The sequence below is a fragment of the Rattus rattus genome, chromosome 13 (assembly GCF_011064425.1).
Source record: "Rattus rattus isolate New Zealand chromosome 13, Rrattus_CSIRO_v1, whole genome shotgun sequence".
NCBI lineage: Eukaryota > Metazoa > Chordata > Mammalia > Rodentia > Muridae > Rattus > Rattus rattus.
Genome location: NC_046166.1, coordinates 7,024,153 through 7,037,748, shown reverse-complemented (window position 1 = coordinate 7,037,748; position 13,596 = coordinate 7,024,153). Strand labels below are relative to the sequence as shown.

General features: G+C 46.5%; 2 pseudogenes; both read left to right on the top strand.

The window, feature by feature from the left end:
* The first annotated feature begins 4,007 nt into the window (after window positions 1–4,007).
* On the top strand, window positions 4,008–5,191 carry LOC116914932 (annotated as a pseudogene).
* A 3,425-nt stretch (window positions 5,192–8,616) lies between these two features.
* LOC116914717 lies at window positions 8,617–8,992 on the top strand (annotated as a pseudogene).
* The last annotated feature ends 4,604 nt before the right edge of the window (window positions 8,993–13,596 follow it).

The following is a 13,596-nucleotide window of genomic DNA, read 5'->3' as shown; positions in this document are numbered from 1 at the left end:
TCTCTCTCTCTTTCTCTCTGAAACAAACAAACAAAACCCAATGACACAAGAACAAGAAAATGAGAACAAAGAAAACTGTAAGCCGGGGTGGCGGAACACACCTCTAATCACAGGGCTCTGGGAGAGGAGGGAGGTGGATCTCTCGGTCTCAAGCCGACCTGGTGTACAGAGTTCCAGGATGGCCAGAGCTACACAGAAAAACTGTGGCTTGGAAAACCGAAGCAGACAAACAAACAAACAAAAGTGCAAAACAAAAGGCCCTCTAAAACCAGCACCACCACCACCAGCAACAACAACCAAAAAACGAATAAAAAACGTAAAGGTTACTTGGTGTCGGCTAAGTTCTGGATGTGGAAGCCTGTTCTAGAGTGTAGAGGGCACAGCCGGGTGACACTTGAGGACAACCTAAGGAGCCTCAAGGATTTAGACCTTTAAGCATCAGGTGACACCACTGCAGGTAACAGTGCAGCAGGCTCCCTGGTTCCCTCATATCTAGCTTCCTATTTAACTTAAGAGATGCAACTACTAAGACGATGGATGCAGTTTACCATGGCTACCTCAGATACAACCTCTTGCTTGCCCGCTCTCATGTGGAAGAGGGTCCTAATGTCAGAGTATTTACATCAAAACACGCTTGCCACTAAACTGGGATTTGAAAGAACTGCCCTTAGGGATTGGGAAGAGATCAGTGGGCAGCGTACTTGAACACATCAGTGTGAGGACCGAAGTTGGAACGTTAGCGTCCGTGTAAAACTCTAGGCCCGGTGGGGCACACTAACAGTCCTGGAACTCAGGAGGTAGAGAGAAGTGAATCTGTAGAGTTTAATGACCAGTCCCAGGTCCCACAAGAGACTATAAAAACAAGGTCAATGGTCCCTGAGGAGGAATGACACTTGAGGTTATTCTTGCCCACTGCACACATACACACACATACATGTGCAGGAGAGATCACGACATACAACCATAAATTCATACACACAAGCTTGCCCTCACACTGGCACACATACATGTGATTACTACAACCACCGGACATTTATGTGCCCAGTGAAATCTCATTTCACTTAGGCACCTAATCAGTTCCTTGACTTTGTGAGTCAGGTAACAGAAAAGGGTGGACTAATTAAAACTAGCAAAAAGTACAGAATTCATTAGAACTTTTTTTTTTTTTTTTTTTTTTTTTTTTTTTTTTTTTGGTGTGGCTTGAGAGTGAACCTTGGGTCCCACACATGCCAGGTAAATATTTTCCCACCCATGTGAACCACCAGCCTCTGTTTCAGAATTTTTTTGATTTTTAGCCTCATGGGTCACAGCAGTAGCCATTTTAACCCACTTATATAACCACTACACGTGGATACAAATAGGTCATGACTTTGATTTTTTCTAGTTATGTTTGAGTCTTGAAATGTCCAGTTCCGAAGGAGAGTTTCTTGCCTCTTACTGAGAGCTCACCCCGTGACACTACCACGGAGTTATCAGGAGCCTAAGCTGCTCCTTCAGCCCAAGAAAGACCTTTTCCTCTCTCATTTGCGCTGTAGGTTTCACAGCCTTTCCTTCTGCAGATGTTGGTGCCTAGTGCAGTTACGAACCTCATCCTGCACTCTGGCCCTGCTAGCCTTTGCTGCCGGGATGTCCGTACAACCAGAGACAGCAGTCTCTAGGTGATAAGCTTTTAGACAGAGAAGTTGCTCCTTTTAGTTCACACATACATAGTTTTTTTCAATTTGTCTTTTAAATATCTTTTGCTTATGTGAAATTTATGGTAATTTCTTACCTGTTTTATCTAGATTTACCTTAGTCCATTTTCTCCTCCCTCCTTATAACCCCAGCACATCTCCTTCCCACCTCCACATTCTCTCTCTGTCTCTCTCTTCCTCTCTCTCTCTCTCTCTCTCTCTCTCTCTCTCTCTCTCACACACACACACACACACACACACACACACACACACACACACACACACACACACATCATTGTTTCTCTGTATTACCCCTCGCTGTCCTGGAACTCACTCTGTAGACCAGGCTGGCCTCAAACTCACAGAGATCCGCCTGCCTCTACCTTCTGACTGCAGAGATCAAAGACACGCACTACCATTGCTGGGCTCCCTCCTTTTTAAAAGACCCCACTGAGTCTAGTCAGTTAGTGCTGCCTGCGGGAGTGTTGGTTGCTTTGTTGATCTTTGCAGGTAACTCAAGCCACGGCCGGAACACAGTGCTCTCCCCGTGTCCTCTGGCTCTGCTTTCCAACTCTCTTCTGTGATTATGGTGAAAAGCCAAGAGCAACGGCAATTACTGTGTTCTCTGGGGAGAGGGCGGGACGTCCAGCGCTTCCTTAATTGATAACTCATGGTGAGCTGTTCATTTAGTAACACATTTTCCTGGAGGAATGTTGTCTAGCCCTGCAGACCTGCCTGTGTACAGGCGTTTGTTGCTTATTGGTCATTTTTGTGTTTACTGATTATTTCTAAAGTGCTGGCTCTGTGCTTAGGCACACCGGCTTCCTGCTGGTGTGAGTGATCCTGCACTCTGGCCCTGCTCACACAGTATGGCAAACCGACTCTCCCAATTTATCTGCCCTTTGTAGAGTTCACTTGTGAGCCTTCGAGCCGAGTTAGCCTCTGACGCCTTCCTTTGTCTTCTCCACTATCATACAAAAGTGAGGGCCATTCTAAGTCATCAGATAGAGCTACGGGAAGACAACAGAGTTACTTCCCTTCTTGGATACCTAATATGTATGCAAAGTCCCTTTCCCGTCCTGTGTATCACGTTTGCATAGGTGGTGGGAGATCCCACCATACCCCAGATGGTTGCTAACTTTCAGTTGTCCCCTCCAATAATCTGTTTTCTTAAAAAGAATTTTTTTATTGTATTGTTGTCTTAATTTGGGTTTTATTGCTGTGAAGAGACACCATGACCACGGCAACTCTTATAAAGAAAAATATTTAATTTGAATGTTTCACAGGTTTAGCCCATTACCGTCATGGTGGAAAGCATGGCAGTGTCCAGGCAGACACGGTGCTGGGGAAGGAACTTCCGAGTTCTACATTTTGGTCCACAGGCAGCAGAAGGAGACTGAGTACCACACTGGGAGTAGCCTGAGCACGTGGATCCTCAAAGCCCACCACACAGTGATGCACTTCCTCCAACAAGGCCACAGCTAGTAATGGTGCCACTCCCTCTGTGCATTCAAACACATGGATCTATGGGGGTCATTCCCATTCAAACCACCACATGTGTATTGGTATTTTGCTCGCGTGTATGTCTGTGCACCATAGGTGTGCTTGGTGCCTGGAGAGGCCAGAAGAGGATGTCTGATCTCCTGGGACTACAGCAAGCACGAGCAATCCAACAGTAAGCCATTTCTCTGGCACTGCAAGCTTGTGACAGAGACTCTGACAATGACACCATTTCTGTCAATTTGACCACGTTCAATGTGCATGGTGGTTTATATTTAGGGATTAAAGTTGTGACTAATTCCTTTATTATCTTTATACTTGAAGTTTCCCCAAAGCTTCAAGTTTTCAATGTACTTGTACATAAATTTTAAACTAAGTTTATGGATGTACATGCCCGAGCACACATACCATAGCCCACATGTGGAGGTCGGAAAACAGCTGGAAGGCGTTAGTTCTAGTCTTCCTTCCATTATGTGGATCTACAGGGGCAAAACTGAGTCATACGTTGGTGGCAATCCCTCTGTGTATTGAGCCATCTTGCCAGTCCCCTAATGTATTAGTTGTGTATAAATGGTCACTCTAAAATAGTCTCTAATGACAGCCTCGAAGGGAAACAAATGAATGAAATATTAGTCCTATCCTTTTAGTGTCATCACTGATACTACCGTTATAAAGCTTATCCTGCCTTTGTCTTTAGAAATGGATGGCGCTAATAAGCAGAAGTCTCACCCAAGTAGGACTTTAGTGGGGATCATGAACCTAAAAATCAAATACTCTCACGGCTCGTTCCACTCCGCCTTCCTATTGGCCACACGCTCAGCCGTCTGAAGCGACATGGCTCCGGTTCCCGCTGGCTGTGTGAGCTACCCGGGCTCCGGGGATGGCGAGATGGGCAAGCTCAGGAAGGTAGCTCTCAACAGCGGCATCACTGGCCAGGATGGTTCATACTTGGCGGAATTCCTGTTAGAGAAAGGATACGAGGTCCATGGAAAATAGTACAGTGATCTAGTTCATTTAATACAGGTCGAATCGAACATTTATAGAAGAATCCTCAGGCTCCTATTGAAGGAAACAGGAGGTTGCACTACAGCGACTTCACTGACAGCACCTGCCTGGTGAAAATCATCAATGAAGGGAAGCCTACAGCGATCTATAATCTTGGCGCTCAGAGCCATGTCAAGATCTCCTTAGACTTAGCTGAGTACATGCAGATGTCGGTGGAGTTAGCATCTTGCAGCTTCTGGGCGCAATTAAAACTTCCGGCCTTAAAACTTCCGGCCTTAAAACTTCCGGCCTTATAAATTCTGTGACGTTCAACCAGGCCTCGACAAGTGAACTTTATAGAAAAGTGCAGGAAATACCCCAGAAAGAGACCACACCTTTCTATCCGAGGCCACCCTGTGGTGCAGCCAAACTCTATGCCTATTGGATTGTGGTGAGTTTCAGTGAAGTTTATAATCACTTTGCAGTGAATGCCGTTCTCTTCAATCATGAGAGTCCCAGAAGAGGAGTTAATTTTGCTATTTGAAAAATTACCCGGTCAGTAGCTAAGATTTACCTTGGACAGCTGGAATGTTTCAGTTTGGGAAATCTGGATGCCAAGTGAGACTGGGGCCATGCCAAGGACTATGTAGACGCTATGTGGCTGATGTCGCAAAGCGATGAACCAGAGGACTTGGTCATACCTACTGGGGAAGTCCACGGTGTTCGTGAACTTGTTGAAAAATTGTTCATGCACATCGGAAAAAAACGTTGTGTAGGAAGGAAAGAGACCAAAATATATTGTATGAAAATTTTTAAATAGAAATAAAGAATAGCCTCTAAGTAGATGTCAATGGCGGTCACTAGAACATATTGTACAAGTAGGTATTCCTCTACGTACAGCAGTTGCCTGGTTTTGCTTATGTAACGGTTAGGACCCACTTCAAAATGAAGAAGGCAGACGTAAAGAGACCGGCTAAGGTCACGTGACTGTGGGTCTGACCTACCACCGACCGACTGAAGTGGCGGCTCTCTGAGATTCCGGGTGCTCGGTGTGAATACCCTTGACCACTCCCCCTGCGTGGCCACATCTGGCTTCAAAAGCCCTCAGAGCAGCGTTTGGTTCGGATTTTAGATGTACAGCAATAGCCTCTATAACGTCATCCTGACAATATTTCACAGAGCAAGTAAATGGTTTGGATTCAGGTACTAGAGAGCTAAGGACCAGAATCAAAAGGATCCATCCCCCCCCCCAAAAAAATAAATAAAATCAAATACTCTGACAAAGAAGCACTGTCTGCTTAGTGCTTTCTGTGTCCTATAATGTTCACAGAGGTTTGCATCATATCTGTGATCTATAGGCTATTAGGATGAATTAAGCAACTGTCCAATGAGCTTGGTTGACTGGCCTGTCACCGTGTCATTAGACCTGGATCCCCGTGCATCTTTTGTCCTTCTGAATAGGTTGGTCTGGGACCTGTGAGCACCAGTGTCGAGCTTCACACCAATAGCACAGCAATTCAGAAGGCTCGGTTGTGATGCGTGCTTTGGCTCAGATGCGGTTTTCACGAAAAGCCAGGTTTCATCGTCCAAGAGCTTAAAACAAAATTTGTTGACAATTGCAATAGTAACCAGTACTTCGTTTTTTGCCACCAAAGGTTTTAAGGCTAATCGCTCTGGCCAGTGGGTCCTAACCATTACATAAGCAAAACCAGGCAACTGCTGTACGTAGAGGAATGAAGAATACCTACTTGTACAATATGTTCTAGTGGCCGCCATTGGCATCTACTTAGAGGCTATTCTTTATTTCTATTTAAAAATTTTCATACAATATATTTTGGTCGTATTTTTTTTCCTTTCTCCAACTCCCCCCATATCCCAAGACCCAAATCCATGGTCTTTCTCCCTCACCGTTCTCCTCTTTAAAAAACCCAAAAATCGGGGTTGGGGATTTAGCTCAGCGGTAGAGCGCTTGCCTAGCGAGCACAAGGCCCTGGGTTCGGTCCCCAGCTCTGGGTGGGGGGGAGACCCAAAAATCAAAATAGAGGTTATTTTAGCAGATTTTCTGTCTATTAATTTCCTGGATTTTTTTGTCCCCCTGCCCTTAAGAAAAAAGCTAGCTTTTCTTTTTCTATGACTACACTCTTTCTTGACATTTCCCTTTTTACTTTTCTCCTTTTCCCCCATTTCAACAGCCAAGCATTCTTTTTCTGATATAGACAGAATTTAAGCATCTAGAATCTCAGGACTTTAAGGAATCTAGAAGATTATTCAAAATACCCACTAGTACTTCAGCTTGTGGGTCTCATCTTGCCCAAGTGCGGTGGAATCCGGAGTTCCAACACACTAAAGTAGCTTATGTGGAAATGAGATTGTATTTAAGATCCTTGAGCCCAGGGCTGCAACTGTCACCACCCCTGGCATGCTATTGTCTAATAAAAAATGGGCATGCGCATGTAGTGATGCCCATGGAGGAGGGTGAGGGCGGAATCAGCCATAAACGGAATGGCTTAGTTAACAGTGCGAGATGGAGCTGGAAGAGGGATGGTTTGAATAGTATTCAGGGTTGTTTGTTTTTTTTTTTTTTTTTTCAAGATTCCTCTATTGTGAATCCTCAGTTCTATACCCCATTTTTTTATTAACTTGAATATTTCTTATATACATTTGAGTATTATTCCCTTTCCGGTTTCGGGCAAACATCCCCCCCCTCCCCTTCCTTATGGGTGTTCCTCCGACCCTCCCCATTGCCCCCCCCCCTCAACAGTCTAGTTCACTGGGGTTCAGTATTAGCAGGACCCAGGGCTTCCCCTTCCACTGGTGCTCTTACTAGGATATTCATTGCTAGGGTTGTTTGTTTTTTAAGTCACAAAAAAAAATTGGAGTTCATCACAAATTTCACAAGATAGAACTAATATTCCTGTCACAGAATATCAAGATTATCTCAAAACATCATATTGAAATCAGAAACTCAAGAAAGTTCTGCCTAAAAATGTTGATGTTTTGACTAGTTGGAGGATTTGACAAACTTCCGCATGCCCGGAGAAAGGTATGAGTTTGGGGCTGGGGAGATGGCCCAGCTAATGAGGTGAATTGTGATGGCTGGATAAGGAAATGGCCTAGAAACACACGGTGAGCAAAAGACTGAGTGCAGTACTCCCATAACAGAAGACCTCTGATGTCTGACCAAGGACTGTTTTCAGAAATACGTGCACATTAGAGTGACTTTACAACATGACTTTGATTTAAAAAAATTTTTTTAATTTAATTTTTTTTCTTTTTCTTTCTTTCGGAGTTGGGGACCGAACCCAGGGCCTTGCGCTTGCTAGGCAAGCGCTCTACCACTGAGCTAAATCCCCAACCTTTAATTTAATTTTTTACTTATTCACTTTACATCTGGCTCACTCCCCCTCCCAGTCACCCCCTCCCCCAATCCTTTCCTCATTCCCCCTCCCCTTCTCCTCTGAGTGGGTGAGGGCTCTCCGCCCCCTCCCCTCCCCTTCCCTCCTCCTCCTCTTCCTTCTCCTCTTCTTCCTCCTCTTCTTTCTCCTCTTCCTCCTCCTCTCCCTCCTTCTCCTCTTCCCCCTCCTTCCCCCACCCTGGCACTTCAAGTCTCTGTGAGGCTAGGTGAATCCTCTCCCACTGAGGCCAGACAAGGCAGCCCAGCTAGAAGAACATATCCCACAGACAGGCAACAGCTTTTGGGATAGCCAGTTGTTTGGGGCCCACATGAAGACCAAGCTGCACATCTGCTACATATGTGCCGGGAGGCCTAGGTCCAGCCCGTGTATGTTCTTTGGTTGGTGTCTCAGTCTCTGAGAGCCCCAAGGTTTCGGATTAGTTGACTCTGCTGGTCTTCCTATGGAGTTCCTATCCCCTTCGGAGCTCACAATCCTTCCCCTGTTCTTCTACAAGAGTCCCAAAGCAAGCATCACCAACAGAACACAGGAGACGGAAGACAGACTCGCAGGCCTAGAAGACACACCTGAATACATTTTAACAAATCCAGTTAGTTATGTCAATGATCTCAGAAATCTCCCATGGGCCTTCACTTTCAGCATAAATGCAGGTAGGTTTTATCTTCCCTTGGACACTCCTGTTGTATGGTCACATATAAGAGCATATTCTCTGTCTGTGTTTCTGTATTTTGACTAACAAAAAAATTGTGGAAATAAGCATTTGCCATCTGTTCCTCAGAATCTACTTTATGAGGAGAATGTGCTGTGTTTTTTATTTGATCCCAATGGCAGTGAGTTTAAAACTATTTGTCTGATTAATGAATACACGCTTGGGACAAATTAACAATCCTCCCTAGAAGCAGACGTCCAACAGACATAGAGTAACATTTAAATTGTTGAAATACTTGTATTCTGCTTTTTAAAAATACCCATCGGTGCGCGTTAATATGATTGGTCAGCAGTGAGCGGTCCTCTTTTCCTCCTCTACAGCTCCAGCGCCGTAGCCATCATGAATGACGCGGTAACCATCCGGACCAGGAAGTTCATGACAAACCGTCTGCTTCAGAGGAAACAGATGGTCACTGATGTCCTTCATCCCGGGAAGGCCACAGTACCAAAGACGGAAATTCGGGAAAAGCTGGCCAAGATGTACAAAACCACACCAGATGTCATCTTTGTATTTGGATTCAGAACCCACTTCGGTGGTGGCAAGACAACTGGCTTTGGCCTCCCGCAAACAGCAAAAGGAACACAAGAACAGCATGAAGACGGTCAGGAGGGCTGCAAAGGCCAATGTTGGTGCTGGCAAAAAGCCAAAGGAGTAGCTCTGCGGTGACTTGATGTTCTGCTGTGATATGCAAATTTCTGAGGGTAAAATAAACTGAAAAGCTTCTGCGGGAAAAAAAATACCCACTCATATTCCTTGTACCACATTCTCATATTTCAAATAGCAGAAGGCTCTCACTCAGTTCCTTACGTGCTCATATTAAAGCAACCTCATCACTGCACACCGCTGGGGCTTAGGAAGCCTGTTTGTGTGCAGCCTGGAGCCCAAGAGTGTGTGTGTGTGTGTGTGTGTTTGTGTGTGTGAATAAATGAATGGACAAAGACATCACTAGAGAGCAGCTTCACACATAATATGACTAAACCTATTGCACTTTCCAAGGCATGGCCTGGTTTATACTTGTTACTACTCAGGTTATGAAGAAGAAGACAAATGAGAGAGTGCATCAAGAGGAAAGGAGTTTGCAGTGTATTCCTAGCATCCTCCCTTTCCTGCGATCTTGAGTCAGGATTTTAAATGAAAACTTCCTGAACCCTTTTAGCCGCATCTTCTATTGTGCTACACCTGCCTTTTCTAGCTGACTACGACTATCCAGAGTCCTGATTACTGATTTTTTTTTCCCCAAGTAGAAAACTGAAAGCACACTGTTTGTGTCTCTGTATCAAACAGACCTTTCAGTTGGGTAGACAGCGATGGCTGACTTTATGGAACTGTCTAATTTGTGGTAATGTAACTGACCTCTTTATTATAGTAAGACTTTAAAAAAAAACATGATGAGGGCATAATAAGAATAAGTAATGCTGGTGATATACAAACACATGTTTGCTACATTACCTCCATATCTTGTATTGTTGGACGCATGCATGCTGTGTGTGGGTATGTGACTTCACAGCAGGTGTCTGCAGAAGCCAGGAGAGGTCATTGGGTCCCCTGGAGCTGGAGTAAACAAGCAATTGTAAGCCACTCGGTATGAATGCTGGGGCCTGACCTTGGGTCCTCTGCGAGATCAGTGCATGTGAGCCAGTTCTCTGGCCCTGGTGTTTGCTTCTTAATGATAGCCTAGCAATTTATGAGTGGCTAAACATATCATAAAGAAAGTTAGCTGTTCAATATTAATTTGTTTCTACTGTCTTCTGTGCTAAAGCGGCATCCCCCAGGTGTAACAGTCACGGTTATGGAGTGAGAAGTTAGGGAGCATCTCCAGAATCCGTCCTTGGGGCTTGGCACCTTCTCTCTGCCGTGAGTAGTGGGCACGCTCTGCTCGTGCATTTCAAAGGTCACCCTCACTGTTTTGCTATCCCAGAATCCCAGTGGGCCAGTGGGAAAGGTCACCAGCACAGGGTTGATGCAGCGCAGAAGAGAGAGAGGTTCCTTTTGTTCCTGAAGCCCCACAACCACACTCTCTAAATCTTGACTGTTAATGTAGAATCCAGCCTGTCATAAAGACAGGAGAGGACACAGTTCGTCCTTTCTTCCCATCATACAGTGGGCCACGATGTTAGGTGGCAAAGAGCAGAAGAAAGTAAACAGGAAGCTGAGCAGGGCCCCTTTGGAAACTTCAGGAAGTATTGCTTCTCTTTGCCACCACTAACCAGGAAGAGAGGAAGTCGCACTTGGCGCCCACCCCGGAAGAATGGCAAAGAGGAGCTGGAAAGATTGCACAGAACTTGTGGGAGTGGCCAGCCAATGACTGGCTCACACCATGAAAGGGAAGCTGTGCCCAACACTGCCTGAATGATCAGCGTCTTAGGGTTTTATTGCTGTGAAGAAACACCATGACCATGGCAACTCGTATTGTAAAGGGAAACATTGAATTGGGTCTGGCTTACAGTTTCAGAGGTTCAGTCCATTACCACCACAGCGGGAAGCATGGCGGCATCCAGGCAGGTGTGGTGCTGGAGAAGGTGCTGAGAGTTCTATATCCTGATCTGCAGGCAGCAGGAGACTGTGTAGCACACTGGGAGTAGCCTGAGCATCCGAGACCTCAAAGCCCACCTCCACGGAGACACACTTCCTTCAACAAGGCCACATCTCCTAATGCTGCCACTTCCTACCGGCCAAGCATTCAGACACATGTGTCTGTGGGGGCCATACCTATTCAAACTGCCACACCAGGAAGAGAGAGAGAGAGAGAGAGAGAGAGAGAGAGAGAGAGAGAGAGAGAGAGAGAGAGAGAGAGAGAGGCTGCCTCTGGCGGCTGATGGGAGCGGATGCAGAGACCCACAAACATTAGGCAGAGAGAAAGCCCAGGTCAGAGGGTACCGTCGGGTCCTTCCCCATGGAAACCCAGGATAGAAGAACAGGAGGAAGTGTGGGAGGTAGAGGGGTCAAAGACACTGGGAGAGCACATCCCACAGAATCACCTAAGCAGGGTTCATGGGGGCTCACAGAGACTGAAGTAGCAACAATGGAGTCTGCGTGTGTCTGTGCTAGGCCCTTTCCTGTTGGCTTATGTTCTGGGGAGACTCCTGATAGTGAGAGTCAGGGCATCTCTGACTCTTTTGCCTGCTTTTGAGACTCTTTTCCTCTTACTGGGTTGCTTTCCCGGCCTTGATGCGAGGGTTTGGGCCTGGTCTTAATTGAATCTTGTGCCAGCTTTGGCTGCTGTTTCTTGGATGCCTGTTTGTTTGTTTGGTTGGTTGGTTGGTTTTGTTTGTTTTCTGGAGGGGGGTGGATCTGGAGGTGAGGGCAGGTGGGAGAGAACTGGGAGAAATAGAGGGAGGGGAAACGATGGCTGAGATGTATTGTATGAAAGAAAACTAAATAATGTTTTCAATGGCAGAATAGACCTGGAAGGGCTGTGATGAGCATCACGATCTAGTCCCCACCCTTCAGGACCATCTAGAGCAGAGCTTCTCAGTCTGTGGATGGAGACCCTTTGGCAAGCCTCTGCCTCCAAATAATTATACCATGAATCATAGCAGTAGCAAAATTACAGTTACGGAGTAGCAACGAGAATAATCTTACAGTGGGGTCACCACACCATGAGGAACTGCGTTAAAGGGTCACAGCGGCGGGAAGGTTGAGAACCGCTGATCCAGCGGAACATTCCACAGCTATGCTAGGTGAGGAGCAGGGCCTCCGTGAGGCGATCCTCCTGAGATTGGTCCTTTCCCAACATGGCCTGCTCACGTGTCTGAAAGCTATGGCCCCTGTGATAACCCCCACCCACTGAGATGCTTGGTCATTTTCTAAAATGAGTAGCCCCTCTCATCCTTGATGTCCTACCATGGGCTGACGCTGCCGTGGCAACCCACATGGTTACTGCAATTATTTGGACAATTGTTCCAAGTCTGGGACATGCCAGCCCAAACCACAGGTGCCTGTAGACAGGTCTCCATGTACCCAGAGTGGGGTACACAGCCTAATTCCAGACCCATGGAGAGCATGGTCACCTTGTCCATCTGTGATACCCTTCACACTCCTGCCTTTGTCGGAAACAGACACTTAGCAATGACAGGAATGCCAACACGTAAAGCAAATAACGGTACGGTACAGACTCAGAAAAGGTTGTACCAACATCCAGGTCTGACGGGTGATGAGGGCCGGCCAGGAGGCAGTGCTGGAGAGATGCTCTGGAGAGAATGAGTAGCCAGCACAAAGGCAGACAGACCTCTGTCCCAGGGAAAGCTTACCCTTCTCTCTGCTTTTAGATTCTTCCTAACCTGGCCTCTCTGGTCCTTCCTTGACGTTGTACAGCCCAGATTGGGATCGATTTAATTCTGCGCACTCAGTGTCCAGTGCAGACCTGGTAACCAGCCAGAACTATTAATACACTGAACAAAATTCATGTAATAAGCAGCAGACCCTGCTACCTCCTCCTTCAACATTAATATGTCTCAGTGAACTCAGTTTCCCTACCTATGAAATGGGAATATTATGGGAAGGCTCTGGGCAAGGGCTCTCCAGCTGAGAAAGGGAGCTTTTTCTTTTCTTTTGGCTTATAACCTACCTCTTCCCTTTACAGGATAGAAAGCAGAAGAAGTGGGCATCAGTAACCTTCCAATCCCCCAGTTGATTAACATTTAGCCATTCTTGCGTGATCTCTTCCTTTTCTTGGCATCTCTACTTGTGTGCATAGAATTTTTACGAACCACTTGAATGGAAACCTCACCAGACACTGGATGTTACTTTGAAATTCAGGCTACATTAAGACAAGGTCACGGGCTGAAGAGTAGGCTCAGAACTTGAGCTCCTGCTACTCTTGCAGAGGACTGGAGGAGTTTAGTTTCCATCCCACCCGGTGGCTCTTAACTGGCTGTAAATCCTGGACCAGGGGTGCTAGCGCCCTCTTCCGGCCTCTGTAGGCAATAGACACCGCATGGTGCGCAGACATACATGCAGGCTTATGTGTGTTTTGTATGGATGTATAGATGTATGTATTGCTCTGTATCCAAGGACACCTTGCCTCCACATGCTATGTGCCGGGACTCCAGGTCTGAGCCCCCACTCGTTCAAAGTTGTCACACTGCCTTTGACTGCTTTGTCTCCTACTGTTAGAGGGCCCAAAAGGGGGACGCGGGTAATGCAGTCTGAATTTTAGAACTGACGCCCATCTCCCAACCCGCCTCTGCCCAGAAGAACCGGTTGGACCTCTAGGGCGTGAGCGGTCCTGGGGAAGTTCGTAGCCGGAAGCTTCGGCCCGCGGTGCCGAATGGTCCCGCCCCCTCGCAACGGGCCCAGCGTCCTTCCCTAGAGACAG